We start from the raw sequence: 17,088 nt of genomic DNA, 5'->3' as shown, positions 1-17,088 counted from the left end.
TTATGTAGTGATAACCTTTGTCCTCATCTAGTAGGTTTAGGTTAAGTGAAAATACCAATTTTAATTTAATTTTTTAATAGCTAATGTGCATATTATTGAGAAATCAAGAAATTAAAAAAGATGTCCCAATCTGGTTCCCTATCCACCTACTTCCCCACCCACCCTTGACCACATACAGACAGCCACACACCAATGTTATTTTTTGTGTGTGTGCATATAAAGTTTCTTTCACATACACCAGCAAATCCTGATATAGTCTTACTTGTCCCCTTTTACACAAAAGCTGGCATACCGAAGATGCTGTTGTGCCGCTTGCCCTGTTTTCACTTGACATGATTTCTTGGCAATTTTTTTTTGGTCTCAGACTCTTCCACTTTCTCCTTTTTATAGCTGTGTATAATATTCTACTGCATGAATGTACCATAATTTTTTTAACTAATGTCAAATTGATGGACATTCGGGTTGTTCCCAATACATGACTCGGCAGCAAACAACTTGTGCGTAACATTTTATGAGTATATCCACAGAGAGATTTGCTAGTCAAAGGAATAATTATTTGTCATTTTAGTAGATATTCTCAAAATGCCCTCCATGAAGGTTGTACTAATTTATACTTTCACCAGCACTATATGAGAATGTTTATTTTCAGATTGGTGTAATCAAACTTTTATGTGTTTTTGTGAATGATTGGCGAAAAGTGGTGTCTCATTTTTTTCATTGTTTTTTTCATAAGATTTTCTGTTAGGCTCTAGGTTATTTATTTATTTTTTTTAGTCCATTCAGAGAAGCTCACTGATTATTTGGAAAATAAGTCCTTCATCAATAATATGAGTTGCAAATATTTGTTCTCTCACCTTATCATTTGTCTTTTGACTTGCTTATGGAGACTTTTGCCACAGAAATTTTATTTTTATGTAGTTGAATTTATTATTATTTTCTTTTATGGTGTTTGGATTTGACTCATAGTTAGAAAGGATTACTATACACCACGATTATTAAGAGAGTATCCTTTGTTTTTCTTCTAGGGCTTGAATAGTTTTTAGTTTTAGTTTAAGTTTTTCATCTATTTGGATTTGTCCTGATGTCATCAGAATGAAATGAGGTTTCAAAGGAAGATATGAGGTTTCACCCCTAGAATGCCACCTAGTTATTGCAACATTGAGTACTGAATCGTCCATACTTCCACTCTGAATTGCATTGCCATTTTTATCCCAAATCTATTGGATCAATTTCTGAAATTTCCATTTTTTAACATATATTTAACGTGTTTAAACTCTTAAAAATATTCTTATGCTGTTTCTTTTTGTAGGTTCCTATTAGGTAACCACAGGGTTTAGTTTTTAATTTTTAAGATAGTTTTCCTATTATCAAATTTTGAATTAGTTGGTTCCTGGAGCAACATCTTTCAATAGTTATACAGAATGAAAATGTGTTTGCAATTATGGGAAAACATTATTCACATCAGAGCTAGTTCTGCAAAAGATGAAATCGTGTGAAAAAGAAAAAACTACTTCAAGTGAAACCCACTGAATCCCAGGGAACCTCAGAATACTCAGACCATAAATATTTCTTGGGTTATACATAATGTATTTTAGAGTGGTAGATGGATCAATTGGGGCAAAGAATTGGATGGGAAAAAAAAAAAAGTTTCGGATATACCTCAAAATCTCCCAGTGTGGTTATTTCCATATCTAACCTTCAATTGCATTTACTATAGGGTGATTTTGTTACTTCTTATTATTTTTTTTTAAATTCAGTTTTATTGAAACATATTCACATACCATACAATCATCCATGGTATACAATCAACTGTTCACAGTGCGATCATATATTTATGCATTCATCACAATCTATTTCTGAATATTTTCCTTACATCAGAAAGAATCAGAATACGAATAGAAAATAAAAGTAAAAAAAAGAACATCCAAACCATCCCCCCCCATCCCATCCTATCTGTCATTTAGTTTTTATCCCCATTTTTCTACTCATCCATCCATACACTAGATAAAGGGAGTGTGATCCACAAGGTTTTCACAATCACACTGTCACCCCTTGTAAGCTACATTATTATATAATCATCTTCAGGAGTCCAGACTACTGGGTTGGAGTTTGGTAGTTTCAGGTGTTTACTTCTAGCTATACCAATACATTAAAACCTAAGCGGTGTTATCTATATAGTGCATAAGAATGTCCACCAGAGTGACCCCTCGACTCCATTTGAAATCTCTCAGCCACTGAAATTATGTCGTCTCATTTTGCATCCCCCTTTTGGTCAAGAAGATGTTGTCAATCCCACGATGCTGGGTCCAGATTCATCCCCAGGAGTCATATCCTGCATTGCCAGGGAGATTTACACCCCTGGGAGTCGGGTCCCATGTAGGGGGGTGGGCAGTGAGTTCACCTGCCGAGGTGGCTCAGTTAGAAAGAGAGAGGGCCACATGTGAGCAACAAAGGGGTACTCGGGGAGACTCTTAAGCACAATTATATGCAAGTTTAGCCTCTCCTTTGCAGTAACGAGCTTCATAAGGGCAAGTCCAACGATTGAGGGCTCGGCACATCAAACCACCAGTCCCAATGTTTGTGTCACTTATTTTTTAAACATATTTTATTGGCAACAACAGTTTGTTGTTTCTATAACTGGTTATATAATACTTGTAATTGCAGTAGTTGAGTGAAAATATCAGGCCTGCAGGTGTTAGATAATCACATGCAAAGTCATGTGGGAGTGGAAAAGGAGGAGGAGCACAGATAAATCTGTCTGATGAGGTGCTCTCTGTGGAGTGAGCACAGATTATTTCTGGTGCAATTTAATCTGGAAGGTTATGTGGTGGAGAATAAGCAGATCAAATAGATATCCTCGAGGCACCAGAATTTCTTAAGTCAGTTGTAAGCCTTAAGTACATTGACTACGTGTGACACGGGACAACTTGTTCATGTTTTATTCCTGACTTTCCTAATCAAGGAAGGTCTGCTCAAAAAGTTTGAAATTAGAATTCACATAAACAGGGAAGCACTGAAACCAGCTGACAATGTGTAAATGAAATCAATAGGACAGGAACTTGAAATATTTTTTCTTGATTATTTCACTAGGTTGTCACCACAAATGGCTCAAACCTAAGTCAACTCTCTCACCCTTCCTGGAGGAGACTTCAATACTAGCATTTTACAGGGTTTAATGAATTACTTCCAAAGTATACATTATGATTATTATAGACATGAATATTTATAAGAAAACAATGACTATTTGACACATGGGGAAAATTATATAATAATATGCTACAAAAAAGAGAAAGCAATTTTGTTACTCTCAGAACACAGAGTAGGACAGTCTTTCCTGGATCTTCCATATGAAATTGAAATTTAAAAGAAATCAAAATTACTGTAAGTTTGGATCAGAGTATCTTTCTTCTTCAGCATATTGATCCTGAAATTAAAGTGAACATGTCAAAAAAATGCAAGTTCACTTTCCTCATCAGAAACATATGATCACTCAGGGAAAAAAATCTCATTAACTAATACACTGAATAGCTTTATTTCATAAGAAACCACAGATATAAATGTAGATACATGAAATAGATATTAATTTTAAACACTTGCTCAGTAAATGCATAGCTTTTTTTAAATAATCTAAAAGGAAAAAAATAAGCATTGCTGAGAAAAAATTTTTTTAAAGAAATTTTTTTGGATATGAGCATTAAACTATGTTATTATATGAAATGATTGACAAATGTTTAAATTTTTTTCCAAAAATAGGGAAATAGGCAAATAGCATTTGGTGCTAGAAGACCAGATAATTTAAATGCTATTTAAATGCTATGTCTAATTAAATGTTCTACTATACTCAAAAAATAGCATTTCATTGGGTCTCCGAACTACACAATAGTGAAACAAACTACGGGATATAAGTTGTGATAACTGCACAGTTAGTAAGAAATGAATAGATGCTGACTATTGACAAGTGAAAAAAATTATTGGACTAAGGGGGAAGAGGGAGAGCAGCTGTCAAGTTGCTAGAATGAGGCAAAAGAATAAATGAAACATTGAATAGCAGGTAATTATTTTGTGGTAAAGCAATAAAGGCAGGAATCACAGCTTATGTTTCTTTTTATAACCTTCAGTGCCTCCTATGGGTTTCCCTGTTTGCTGATTTACTGGCTGAGCAGCGTAAATTTCTGTTTGATTCTTATTCAGCGGTTCATCATTAAAACTTCATGTAAGAAATACAAATTGAAAAGGCATTCTTCAATAGGAAAATAAGGCTAGTATAAGATCAATTTGTATTCCTCTTTGGCTAATCATAAAATACAGTAATTTAAAACTTCCTATCCTCATTATTTCACACATCCTGGGGTTTGTGTTTTTCAATTAGTGGATTTATTAAGACCTTCCATGGTTCAGGCATGAGATGGAGTTCCTATTCTTTAAGCAAATTCTTTCTTTTTGGGTGACAAAACGTAAGCTCCCTTCTACGTAATATTTGAGTCTATATCATCTAAGAAGCTCAGGTCCCAGAAATTCTGAGAGAGGAAGACGACAAGAGCTATCTGCTCAGGAGAGTTTTCTGGAAGGAGACTAAAGTAATTTCTTTTCTCTGATTCCTCATATTGTCTATGATTGGCCAGGAATCAGAGAAGCGGATTATCCATGCTTAAGGAAGAATAAAGAGCAGGAACCAGGGGAATCGGGAACTTTGTGCATCATCTTGGGAAAATGGGGAATCTTGTCCTGGGAGACACTTCGAGGGTGTGTGTGTGTGTGTGTGTCACGTGTCCCCATCCAAATGTTTTTGCCCTGGGACTTTCTCTTTCCCGAGCGAGTGGATCTAGGTGTCTCAGGGGGAGATGGAGGTGGTAGATAAAGGCCAGGATTAGGTTTGAACAAGAAAGCAGTGGTCTCGGAGGGTGCATTGCAGACCCTCCGGTCCAGGGGAAGGCCTTGTAGGTGACAGTTTATCCAAGGAAACAATACAAACATGCTTGTCTCAGGTGTGAGCGAAGGTAAAACGAGAAGTGGTGTATTCAATGTATCACTGGGAAAGACAAACAGTGACTGATTTAAAGAGTAACGGAGTTAGGAGCAGACACATTTGAGATGATTGTGAGATTCTGTCACCTCAGATCATGCTGACGGTCTCCTGGGATGCCGTTCCTGCCCTTTGGGATCTTACGGTTTACTTCTTAGATTTCTTCCTTCCAGCCACTAGCTAAAAATACAGTAACAGATACTCCTGACTGTGCATTTCTAGTAATAGTCTTCCTTTGAATGGGAACCTCTCCTGTTCAGAGTTTAATCTCCTGCTTTCTACTCACATTTCTGCCTCAAATGTTCCTCTAAAGTCCAAGGTACAGCTCTGAATTCTAGGAATAGTCTGACCCTTTGCTCTGGTCCCAGAATGGACATTTGCCTGAATCAATACTCAGGTCATTCTTTACAAATAAATATATTACAAACCACCCAATGCAAACTACTAAACATTTGACATTTTTCTTTCAGAGCTGAATTTTCTAGACATGAGAGTTTCCTTAGGGATTTTAGCAAATTTAGCATCTCAAGGTATCTGCCAAATCCGACCTCTGTGGAGCATTTTGTTGCTTAGCAATCTATTCTTTTGATTCTTATCTAATTACAGCTGAAAAGCTTTGACAACTTGCTATGGTCAATATGTCATCCTGATCCTCATTTAACAAATATCATAGAGTTCTAACCATGTGCTTTATGTTAAAATGCTTTTTTTTTCCTTACTCTAAGAACAGCTTTATCATAGCCTTTCTTCTTTTTTTGGAGGGGAAATAGGGTTTGCTGCTTACCCACATGCTTCTGTGTTTGTCTTGCCATCATACTTTTTCTTCTTTTAATTTATAAATGACTTTTCTGTATTTTACAGATTTTCTATATTGATCATATATATTAGGGAGCTGTGGCATTTAATTTCTTATTTTAATGATGGCTTTTCCTATTAATAAAGTTTGCATTTGTTGTTTCCTTGAGCAACATCATTAGAAAGTTATGTGGAATGAAAAAGTATTTGCAGTTATGTGAAAATATTATTCACATCAGAGCTAATTCTACAAAAGATGAAACCATGTGAAAAAGAAAAATTAAATCCACTGAGTCCTGGGGAACCTCCATAATCTCTGACCAGAAATATATTTTGATTATACATAATGCATTGTAAAGTGATAGATGGATCAATTAGGGCAAAGAGTTGGAAGAAAAATATCATTAAAATATTCATCTGGATAAAAATGCCACACTCCCAAGTTGACAGAAAGGGAAACTTTTTAAAATAAAGGCTAGGAGGCTTTAAAAATAGTGATATCTAATATTTCTGTAGCACTTTACCATTTAATCGTTGATTTCATATGCCTTCTTATATTGGATGTAGAGTAGCTGGGTGGTTAGAAGTAAGGCAGTTCAAATCTTGACCCTGCCACTTACCAGCTATGACTTGGGCAAGGCACTAAACTTCTCTAAGCCTCAGTTCCCTCTGTGTACCTTTCTGTCAGGTCATTATGAGCATTTGGTGAAATAATGCACACAATGCACTTCGAGGGCCTAGGGCAGGTAAGTCTTCATTCAATTCAAGTTAATTAGAGTCTGACTTTTGTCCCTTCACACATCCTGTGAAGAAGGCAGGACATGTGGGATTATCCTCATTTTACAATAGGGGAAAATATGCTCAGAGAGATTAGGTGAAATGACAAGCGATTATTTTTAAACTGAGTTGCAATTGCAGTCTTAATGACAGAACTGGAAAAGGCAATTGGGTGAGTTCTCTGGGAACTTTCTCCAGGGTGGAGGGAACCCAGAGCGAACCTGAAACACTCGCTGAACCACTCTTGAGGGTTAAGGGAAAGCCATCACGTATTCCATATAGTCACAGAGCTCATGGCCTAAAGTTCAACTTGAGCTGAACATTAGCAGGGCAAGTTCAAATCATTCTTTAATTTTTTGGGGGGGATGGGGGATGGAGAAGGTGATAGAAATGAACTGTATTGATTCCAGTAATATTCGCATTTCTAAATGAAAATTACTTAAGAATTTCTGTGAATCTGTAGCCTATGAAAGTTACTTTCAGAACCCAGTTGCCTTGGTTAATGTGGCTTTGTAAAAAGGGGCACATACAGAAGGATTGAAACCACAGCGTGCTGGCTGGCCCTTGCCTTATTTGGCCAGGAGATGTGTTGACCCATTGGCTTTGAGACAGGGCTTCTCTTTTAAAGCTACTTGAAAAGTGACGCATCTCATCATCTTGTGACAAAGATATATTGTGTGATTTTTTTCTTTGCAATTATATTTCTGTTGCTAGATTAAAGATTGTAGTTATCTCCTCACAGCATTCTTTTACCATTCATTGGCACTGAACCCAATTTCCTTTTTCCTAACACACAATTTTAAAATAAATTCATTCTTTCAAAAAATGAACGGAAATGTTAAAATGTTTCAGCTCGGAACGAACTCACTCCTCATTCCATTGCTGTGATTCTTGCAAAAATATTCTTGGATTGTTCAGCTTTAAGAAAGACAAACTATGATAATGAAAATACCAAATAATTAAAGGGTGATAATTCACATTCTAAAAGAATTATTTGTTCATTGATGGATTCTGTTAGTGATGTATTTAACTTTCAGGCATGAAATGTTAGGGGTCAGCTGACGAGCAAAATCTCTGAAATCAGGTTGTTAGGAAGATGATTTAAAATGCAAACATTGGATACATACCAAAGTTTTCGGTGATATAGCTTTTTGATAAAAATTGCAGAATCTACAGAGATAGTCTTAAAAGTCAGCGTTAAAATCTTCATAAAATCTTATCTGCAAATTATGATGAAAATAAAACTTTAACAAACTTAGTTCTAGAGGAAAATCTAGGTTTAGAGGTCAGACTAGAGATAGAAAAGTACTTAACATGGGCACAATAATCTGTAAGAAATATATGGGTAATTTTTGCTGGGTATTTATTTTTACTTGTAACAATTTCAAGAGGCTGGCTCACAAAATGACTACAAAATGCTATAGAAGTCTAGCAGCTCCTCTGCGATAGGTACATGTCCTGAGGCACAATTTTGCAATAATGGAATGTTAGCCTTTCTGTTCACACAAAAACTTCAACTTGGCTAATTATAATGTCTCCATAAGTCGAGTCCTACAGAATAAAGGTAAGATTCTGTACACTTTCCTTCCTACCATGACCATTTGCAAGTTGCTGGGCAACGGTTTTAAAAAAGTCACCACATACCTAATGTGTGGCATTGCCAGGTTTTAGAAAAACAACACCAGGTAAACCTGGGCTGAGAGGCTGGAAATCACTTAGGAATCAAATGATACTGCAAGAATGGTGTGTGTGTGCGTGTGTCCATGTTCACACATGTAGGAATGTGTTATTATTCATCCAAGCCTGTTACAGAACATACATAACTAATTTTCTTTAAATGATGTGGCTGTCAGAACCAGATTTCTCAGCCTTGTTATGAATCCTCTACTTGTTCCAACTGAAAGCAGTGAATCTATTTTTTTTAAACGGAGGGTTTACAAAACCTCAATCACAGTAGATTATATTCCCCCTACCCTCGTTCTAATCCAAATCCTTGAGGGAAGAGGAAGATGAACTATAGTCCCCAAACCAAGTCATCTAAAAGGACACTGAATTAATTGCAGAAGTGTTGCAATTAGCAGTAACAGTTTGTTTAAAAAAAAAAAATCAAATTTTATGGAATTAGTTTTTCTATCCATGTTTCTATCCCTAGCATGAAATTCAGATGCAGAACTTGGAACCTGGGTGAGGCAGATTGTATTTTCCAAATATGGTGGCACCAATGCATCCCATTTCACATCTCCCCTAAAATGTGATCTTGACACTCCTCCATCGAGAGGCAGGGTCTGTGTTCCCTCTCCTTGAATATGTGTGGACCAATGACATCCAAAGCTAAGTCATACAAATGATAACAGCTGTTGGGATCTCTTTCTCTGGAGTGTGTCTTGGGAGCTCTGAGCCAATATGTAAGTCTTCCGGCCAGGCTGAAGCCATCATGCTAGAGAGACCATGTGAATAGGCTCCATAAAGAAAGAGATGTCTGCGGAGCACAGCTGTTCTCGCCCCCAGCTATTTGATGCTTTTCCCATGAACTAGCCACCAGATGTGTGACAATGCCCAGCCCTCACATAAGTCCATCCCCCAGCCTTCAAGCCAGCCTTAACTTGCACTGACTGGAGCAGACATCAGCAGCCCCACAGAGCCCTATACAAATTGCAGACTAGTGAGCAAACTAAGTGCTATTTTCTTAAGTTTTCTGGTGATTGTTATTCATTAGATAACCAGAGCCTTAAGGTTTGGAGAGAGTTTTATTACAGTAAAATGCTAAGTATAGTTAATATTTATAATGAGTGGATCAGCAAATTAATAAACTGATGTAAATAAAAATTGAATTCTCAGGGTTAATTTAAAGCAGAAAGCCATTTTTGTCTTGATAACAACTGTTGGCATACATGAAAGTATTGGATGACTAGATTCCTTAATAAGACTTGAAACCTAACCAGAGTCTCATATCCTGATTTCTTTATTAAGATAAGTTAATAAAGTAAGGTAGAGGATTTAGCGGTCTTTCAGTTGTCTGGGTCAGGAATTGCAGCAGCGCTCTGTTGGTCAATTATTTCGCTGCATGTGATCTGGTGGGAGTCATTTACTTGGCTGCATTTGGCTTGGACTGAACTGGAAGGTCCAAGAAGGCTTCAGTCACACGTCTGGTGCCTAGGTGCTTTTCTGCAGGGCCTCTCTCTCTCTCTAGGTGATGTCTCATCAGTCAGTAGACTAGCTGAAGCTTCTTTTCTGCAGGGCCTCTCTCTCTCTCTCTCGGTGATGTCTCATCAGTCAGTAGACTAGCTCCCACAGGGAGGAAGCAGATTTCTTATGGCCTGAGCTCAGAAGTCCCAGAATGTCACCTTCATTGCATTCTATTGGTCAAACCAAGTTACAAAGCCAATGTGTATTCAAGAAGGAAGAGTCTCTACCTCTTGATGGATGGAGTCTCATTTTGGTGGTGGCCATTTTGTACACAAGAGGGAAGAGTTCTGAGTAGGGAAGAGAGTGGTTTTAATCCTGGCTCTGCTACTAACTAGCTGTGTGGTGTTGGCCAAGTTACCTAATAATACTCAGTTTGCTAATGTGATAGGTGTGGAGAATGAGCCATGAGCTCCAAGATTCTGTCTGGTTTAAAAATTTGCGTCTAATCAAGGCAGAACCTACATTTGCCCAGTGGGAAGGGGGAGTGATGTAAACAGAAATGCAATTAATGACTTACCTGTCTATGCTCTTCTGGGCTGTTCACCTGGGTTTAACCTTTAGCTGTGGCCTGGCTAAGCATACTTGTTATCTATTTCTCCCTCGTCAATCATCATATGATGACAGCTTTTGAATTCTTTCATCTTCAGGATTTAGCTCCTGTTACAATCTACCCTCCCTCCCCCCAACTCCCACCCCTTCTCCTCTTATTCTTACTTCAGCATCACCGTGTGGCAAATCAAAATACAGCTCAGCATTTCTGCTATTATCTTTTAGAGGAAACAGGAAGCATTAGGGTTCCAAAAGTTGTGGGAGTAGGGATGCTGGAACTAGGATTTGACAGAATAACTTAGCCAATTGAACACCTTTATAAACACTATGCCAAATAGCCTGAACTTGTTGCAAGATGACACCCCTAAATAAGCAAACTGCTATATGCTAAATATAGATGTGTGCTTAAAAATCTTCAATCATGGGTTTTATAATTTCAAAAGATACAATTCTTTCAGCAAATATTCTAAAATCTTAACTTTAGGAGGACTAGAAGTTGCCACAAGGATGTATTGAAGTAGATCTTTATTTGGTGAGGTTCGGTATGTACAAGGTCTATGCTAGGTGCTTGGGTGTCTCCCTTAAGGAGGTCATAATTCAGTATGTTCTCTGATGCCTTCCAACATGTGGCCCAAGGTAGACATAGCATTTGAAACCTTATTGGCTGGATCCACTCAGTAATTTTAGCAACAACCCCCCAAGTTCAGAGTCCTGTGTACCTGGCTCTAGCCAGTTACTCCTGCACCAGAGTCTTTGATTTTCAAATTGGGGCTGGGGGTGGAGATCCTAAAACAATGGGAACTGAGATCCTCCTGACCCCAGATCTCCGGCAGTTATCTATCAACCCTTCCCTATTCCCTTCCTGCTTTGTTGGTGGCAACTCTCAGGCCTTTTAACTAAAATGACCCCCCAAATGAGGAAATGGTGAAGTTCTTTCAGTCCCCATAAACAATATACAAATCTTCCTGCTCAATAATGGAGCTTACCATTAGTATTAGTACATAGCATAAATTGGTATATCTGCTATGAACTTTTTTTTTGTTTTGTCTTCATCTTACCTCTGAGCTCACTGTTATCTCCCTTAACCATGCTGTTATTCTCCTCCCTTACTTAATACCTGACACTGCTCCCCCCATTTCCAATGCCTCCATTCTGCCAAAATTTCAATTTAAGACATAGAAAGCCAAATATAGGAAAGATATTCCTTCAAACATTATGAACAGATATGTGAATAAAATCAATCAGTGAATAGTCACCAGGTTCTAAAACCTTTGGGTGAGAGGACGGCAACAACGGATCCGAACTTTATATGTCAACCAGTAAATGCTTTTGGTTATTCAATTCTCATGGCTCCTTAATCCTTCTCTCAATGTTACTACCTTCTAACAATAATCTTCAGTTTTAATCTTCAGTAGAATAGTAATAATGAAGATGGAAGGAACAACTGGAGTAGCAGTAATTCTCTATTCTCTAGAAAATGAAATCTGAGGGTAAGGTAGCAGATTTGGAATTACTTTCCCATGGTATTTGTACCCAGGTACCAACCTAAAAAAGTCCAGAGAACTCATAATCAAGCTAAACAAAGTATTGCCATGTGATACATGTGGGGATATATGTCCACTTAAGTCCTGCACCAGGAATGCCCCACTTTACCATAGGCCATTAGGAACAAATAGCAACAAAAAAACAAACTTCCTGTTCTTAAAGGATGTGTAGCTTGGAATATAGACAATTGTCCTAAGGTAGTTATTTTGGATTTCGAATATAGCAAAGTTGTCCAGATACAGTCTTATCTTTTCTTGATAACACTATCCACCAAAAAGCTGGTTAGGAATACTTGTAATTGGGGTAAGTTGATGTATGAAGTCTAAATATCACTTAAAGTTGCAAGCATGCCCTGACCAGCTGTGTGGCCTTTGATGGGGCAGTGAGTCTCACTAAGCCTGCTACTCCAACTGGAGGGTGGGAAACCTGGCCATAGCAGCAGTTTAGTAGACTATCACCATTACCACCGCAGTCGATGCTGAGGTAGCTATAGAGCTGTAGCCGAAGCAAATGCTGATGTTCCAGACACTAGAGTGGTTGAGGCGCGGTGGGGTGGGGTAGGGGTTCCAGTGGTTTGCGTTTAGCTGTAAAATGAGAAAATCCGGGACTATCCTTTCTGACATTCCACTCAACACGCCAAATGGGCAGCGTGTGCCGCCCGCGAAAGGGACTTCCTTCCTTTTCGGGGGGAAGGCCCCCTCCTCCACCCAAGCGGGCAGCGACGCCCCCGCTCTCCCACAGGAGTTTGCGGCCTCAGCGGCGCGAACCGCATCCCGCCCGTCTGCCAAACCCCTACCGCACGCACGCGCACACGACACGCGGCAAACCGGCCACCCCTGGCGGGACGGGGTGGGGCCTGTGCGCGCTGAGGGTCGGGTGCTCGCTGCAGGGCGCGGGGCACAGTGGGGCGTGGGGAGCACGAGGCCCCGCCTTGCCATTGGCGCGGCCAGTCCATGAGGAAATCCACGTGAGCAGAGAGCCGCCAGGCGCACGGGAGGGGCGGGGTGGGCGCGCCGTGGCGCGAGGGCGGAGGTGGCAAAGGTTGAAGGAGGAGGAGGAGGAGGAGGAGGCAAGCTGCCGAGGCGGGAGGGAGTGCCTGGGAATAGGCAGCATATTCCTGGCGCGATGCCTTGCAGCTGGTTGCGGGTGGGGCCACCAGGCGGGCCGCAGCTTTCCCCAGAGGACGAAGGCTGGTGACGGGAAAATGATCCAGGAGTGCCTAGATCCCTTCCCGTCAAAGACTACAGGTTTCTGGGCACGGGTGAGCTAGACAGAGGCTCCACATAACGTTACAACCGGACTTTGAGAATTGCAAAGAGTGTGCGAGCCGGCTTCCAGGTCCTTCTGTGCACACTTCCGGCTCTGTCACCTTTGGCAGTTCGCATATCCTGGTCCTCAGTTTTCCTCGCAGTTCTAGAGGACTTTGCGGCCAAGAAGAAAAGGGAGTTCATATCAGTCACAACCTGCCTAGTGACTATAGTACCCAAGACACGCCCTTTCCTTCAGGTATCCCAGCACCCACTGCGCTGATGGCGAGAGGAAACTTCCACGTGGTCAAGTGCCAGGACAGCAGAGTGCGCCCCAGTGCGGGGCTTGGCAGCACTCCTGTGTGAACTCAGGCCTCAGTTTCTTCATCAGGGCATAGAACCCACTTCAAAGGTAATTAAAAGAGATGAGGTGTGTTAAGGTATGCCCCTGGCACATAGTGGGCTTCGGGCAACGCGAAGGGCTTCTGTGTGCAGTTATCGGCTCAGAGCAGCCAGAGTGTCTGGGGGAATGCAAACACAGACCGTACTGGCCGGTGTGCACGCCCGCAGAGCACAGGTCGATTTGCACCTTGTCGGCTAGCCAGGGACAAGGAGGAAAGAATGCGATTATTAAGCACACTCCCATTTATCTCTGCCTTAGAAAAGACTTCTCAGTCTTACCTTACAACTCCTTCTACTTGGTAGTGTTTCATTGATTTTTTTTTTTCCTACATTCACTCTTAGATTTAGACTTGTTCTTCTGATAACCAAGAAGGGAACTTGGTTGATCTGCATTTGTGGCAGTTACTGGTGTACTGGAATAACTTGGGATAAAAAGGTCGGTACTTAATAGGACAGCTGGCAAAACCAGATGTTCTTCAGCTGCTACTGTGGCTCCATGTTGAAAGCTAGAAAAATATTCATGTTCAAAGCTAGAAAAATATTTGTGTTCAGTGCTGCATTCCTTTTTGTTTGTTTCTTGTCTCAACGATACTCCTACCTCTTCAGTGTTCCTTAAAAGCTATTATTTTTTTGGAGGCACGTATTTTTACTTTAATCTCACCTTTTCCTACCTGCAACCACTTTAAGGTCCCGTTGTTACAGGAGTTCAGGGAAAATCCATTTGTAATATTTAGAGAAGGATGACCATGCCCTGACTTCTGCAGAGTGTTGTGTAAATTAAACTACTGTTCTTCCTGGAAAAAACCTGCAGCTGAAAGTGGGATTAGGGATAAAGAAACCCAGCTGGATTTTACACCCCCCCCCCCCACACACACACCGAGTGCCACTGTAGTTTCTGTTTATGGTCTGTTTATCATACAACATGTTTTCCCAGGGTGGAACTAGTTTTTCATAAGCCTGCCATGACTACACAGGATATGTGATGTCTTGCATCAAAAATATATATAAATAGCTGATTGATCCTGCCCCCCTTGACCAACTGGCAGATATTCGCTCAAGTCTGTGGTCTCCCCTCACTGTAGCTTCTTGTTGGTAAAAGTAGCCATTTGATTGATACTGTCTATAGACAATAATTTAAAAATAAATAAATTAATGAAAGTGTATGAGTAATTCCCAGATTTGACTTTTTATCTTCTTGGAGTTTCTAGTAAGTTGAACAGTTGTTGTAGAATTTACCTGCTAATGTTCCACTTTCCTGAAATTGGCTTAAAAGAGCTAATTATCCTTATTCTCATTATGTCAACTCATCAGATATTATTTAACAGAGTATAATATGCTGAATAACCATGACACTGGTAATAAATGTTCATTGAACATGTACGAATTATGTTTACCATTTCCATATAACATAATCATTAATTAACTTTACTGTACTGGACATGGGAAAAAAACAATGTTCCTGAAAAGTTATTTTTTTAAAATTTTGATACACATCCTGGATATTTATAATGTTTTATTGAGAAATGCTAGTTTCCTTCAACATTTTTTTTTCCTGTTTCAAATGAAATAACTAAATCTTATAATGTTGGTGTGGCCCTTAGCCAAAACTGATCATTCCTTACTCTGTAATAAAGGGATCAAGAATTTAAATTTAACCCATTGCAAGTACTTAAGAATCTGCTCATAAAATTGATATTGGATGGCAAAGGTTTTAAACTTCAGAAAAAGAAAGGTAAATTTACATTTATTCTGTGCTTCTTTGAAATAAAAATGAATTTTAAAATTTAGGAAATTAAGGAAACTGATAGAGAACACTTGGTGGAGAAAAATAAGCCATTAAACTTTAGGCACCCTGGATTAGGTAATGATAGATAAATGTATATGTTGAGTACCATTGCTTCATTTATAAAATGCTTTTGCTTTATCTCCTCTCATCTAATTATCCTTTGTCACTTTGACATAATTATTGCTTACGTAAGAAATAAAGAAACAATTTCAGAGAAAGTGGGAAGGATTGCCCAAGGTCTTCTAAGTCCAAGTCGTACACTGCCTCACAGGATAAGACATGGTGGGCATTAAATGTTGTAGCCTGAGTCCATGATCAGTGCAGTGGTCTGACAGTCTGTATGCTTAAATTATAATCTCCACTCTGCCATTGACTCCCCTGTCCTGATTTGTGCCTGTTTCTATCAGTAAAGTAAGGATATCTGAATTTAACAGTAATGCGGATAGCATGATGAACAAGGTGTAAAGCAGCCCCATCTCTCATGGGGGTTACAATTTAGAGGGAGATACAGACAGCAAAATAATTTCAACATGTTGAATGCTAGAGGAATAGTAATGGGATACAGTGGAGGCACAGAAAGGGAGCATATAATCCAGTTTATGGTGTCATATAAAGCTTTCCAGTTACCTTCTCAGTTACTTTATTGAGACCTGAAGGATAATTAAAAGTTAATCAAGTGAAGGCAGGAGGGTATGGATGTTCTCAGTAAAGGAATAGCAAGTGAAAATACATGATGCAAAAGAGAGAATCCATTGTCCCAGAACCTGGAAAGTACAATGTTAATTATAAATAAAATGAGTGTTGGGGGCAGTGGTTTCCATGAAGGAGGAAGTGGTGAGAGATGAGGATAGATAAGGAAGGAGTCAAAGGACTTTGAATCTGTAAATAAAGGATTTGGGAGGAGGGTAGGCCAGAGGAATGCTGGGAGCTTCAAGACTACAAGTAGGTAAAAGATGGGGCAGCTGCGTTAATACAAGACAAAGTAGACTTCAAAACAAGAAATATTTTTTTTAGAAAGGACATTATATAATGAATAAGGGGTCAATTCCTCAAGAGCACACAAACTGAAAGACCCCAAAGGTGAAATGGACAAATTCACAGTTTTAGTTGGAGAGTTCAGCACTCTTTCCTCATTTATCCATAGAAGTAGTAGACACAAAAATCAGTGCTGTATTAAGCTATTTGACCTAATTGACATTTAGACAGCACTGCACTCAACAACAGTAAAATACACATTCTTTTCAAGTGTATATGGGGGAATTCATCAAGTTAGATCATGTTTTGGGGGCATAAAACAAACCTCAACAAAATTAAAGAATTAAAATCGTAAAAAGTGTGTTCTCTGATCACAATGGAATTAAACTAGAAATTAATAACAGAATGTCTGGAATTGCTAAATATTTGGAAATGAAATGGCTTACTTCTAAATTACCCATGAGTCAAATATTTTTGGAAATTCAAAAATATTTTGAACGGAATGATACTGAAAATACAACACATCAAAATTTGTGGGACTAAGCTAAAGCAGTGCTTAAAGAAAACTATGTAGCATTAAATACTTATATTAGAAAACAAAAACAGTCCCAAATCAATGATCCAAGCCTGTACCTTAAGAAACTAAGAATCAGAAGAGCAAATTAAACCTAAAACAAGCAGAAACTAGGAAAGAAAGTTAAGAGAAGAAATCAATAAAATTGAAAACAAAAACAATTGAGAAAATCACTAAAACCAAAAGCTGGTTCTTTGGAAGAGAAATAAAATAGATAAATTTCTACCCA

At 39.0% G+C, this 17,088-nt stretch overlaps 1 long non-coding RNA gene across 12 annotated transcripts in view; it reads left to right on the top strand.

Moving 5' to 3' along the window:
- The window catches only part of LOC119507563, a 112,289-nt gene that overhangs the window by 13,122 nt on the left and 82,079 nt on the right, over positions 1-17,088 (top strand). For 10 of the 12 annotated variants that reach the window (XR_005211318.1, XR_005211319.1, XR_005211321.1 and 7 more), the window contains exon 1: positions 13,051-13,534. The exons of the other annotated variants lie outside the window; for them this stretch is intronic. This is a non-coding gene — a long non-coding RNA (uncharacterized LOC119507563). Of the gene's footprint in view, positions 1-13,050; positions 13,535-17,088 lie in introns of those variants that run through there. 12 annotated transcript variants of the gene reach the window in all.

This window comes from Choloepus didactylus, chromosome 1, assembly GCF_015220235.1.
Source record: "Choloepus didactylus isolate mChoDid1 chromosome 1, mChoDid1.pri, whole genome shotgun sequence".
Taxonomy (NCBI): domain Eukaryota; kingdom Metazoa; phylum Chordata; class Mammalia; order Pilosa; family Megalonychidae; genus Choloepus; species Choloepus didactylus.
This window is presented reverse-complemented; position numbering and strand designations above follow the sequence as displayed.